Source organism: Emydura macquarii, unplaced genomic scaffold (genome assembly GCF_026122565.2).
Source record: "Emydura macquarii macquarii isolate MOO-44397 ecotype Brisbane River unplaced genomic scaffold, CSIRO-AGI_Emac_v2 contig_1328, whole genome shotgun sequence".
Classification (NCBI taxonomy): domain Eukaryota; kingdom Metazoa; phylum Chordata; order Testudines; family Chelidae; genus Emydura; species Emydura macquarii.
This window is the reverse complement of record NW_027131465.1, coordinates 696-2,122: the sequence shown is the minus strand read 5'-3', so window position 1 is coordinate 2,122 and position 1,427 is coordinate 696. Positions and strand designations below refer to the sequence as shown.

At 50.0% G+C, this 1,427-nt stretch overlaps 1 pseudogene; it reads left to right on the top strand.

The window, feature by feature from the left end:
- The first annotated feature begins 232 nt into the window (after positions 1–232).
- On the top strand, positions 233–1,166 carry LOC137154936 (olfactory receptor 14A16-like; annotated as a pseudogene).
- Positions 1,167–1,427: the final 261 nt, after the last annotated feature.

The window sequence follows — 1,427 nt, the reverse complement described above, 5'->3', positions numbered from 1 at the left end:
GAGCTGATTCTGCTGTCTCTCACCCCAGTGTAAACAAGGAATAGCTCTGGTGGAGACAGTGGGTTTTTTTCCCCACCCCCATTCCCATCTTACACCAACCTGCAGAAGCTAAAGGTCTGACTGAAGGAAATGGAGGTGGTTTAGACAAAAGGAGAGTTATTTTACTGATCTCAGCCTGGCGTCGCTCATGTCTTTCCCTTCACAGCCATCACACGATATCCTGAGGAAGAAAATGTTCAACCAAACCACCGTGACCGAGTTCCTTCTCCTGGGATTTTCTAACATTCGGGAGCTGCAGATTTTGCACTTTGTGGGGTTTCTAGTGATTTACCTGGCAGCCCTCATGGGGAATCTTCTCATCGTCACAGCCATAGCCTTCGACCACCACCTCCACACCCCCATGTACTTCTTCCTGATGAATCTGTCTGTCCTGGATCTCGGATCCGTCTCTGTCATCCTCCGCAAATCCATGCTCAACTCCCTCATGAACACCAGGTCCATTTCCTATGCTGGATGTGTTGCCCAGGTCTTTTTCTTCCTCTCCTTCCTGTTAGCAGATTTACACCTTCTCACCGTCATGGCGTATGACCGGTACGTCGCCATCTGCCAGCCACTGCACTACGAGAGGGTGATGAACAGAAGAGCTTGTGTCCAAATGGCAGCCGGTGCCTGGGCCAGTGGAATTCTCTCCTCCGCACTGCATGCTGGGACCACGTTTGCATTGCCCTTCTGTGGAAGCAATGTGGTAGACCAGTTCTTCTGTGAAATCCCCCAGATCCTCAAGCTGGCCTGCTCCGACACATACCAGAGTGAAACAGGTGCTATTGTCTTTAGTTCCCTTTTAGACCTAGGCTGCTTTGTTTTCATTGTTGTGTCGTATGTTCAGATCTTCAGAGCAGTGCTGAGAATCTCCTCTGAACAGGGCCGGCATAAAGCCTTCTCCACTGCATCCCTCACCTCACTGTGGTCTCCTTGTTAATTTCAACGGGCATCTTTGCCTACCTGAAGCCCATTCCAGCTCTCCGTCTGCTCTGGATCTTGTGGTGACTGTTCTCTATTCCTTGGTGCCCCCCCTGATAAATCCTGTCATCTACAGCATGAGGAACAAGGAAATCAAAGGTGCCCTGAGGAGACTGATTGTGTGGAGGTTTTTCACCCATAATTAATTGTCCACCTTTCTCCAATAGACGTTCTCTCGCTTTTCCCCTTCATGAAAGTCCATGACATGTATGACAGCTCACACTCAGACAGGGCTGATTCCCAGTTCAGTTGTACTAATGCAAACCCAGACGAATGCCACAGACGTGAAGGTAGCTGGGCTCATTTACACAAGCAGAAGATGTGGCCCAGCGGTGGAGTGTCACTGGTGTAAATTGTGCGGGAGAGGAGAATCAGACGTTCAGTCTCTGCCAGAGCAGTACCTGGTG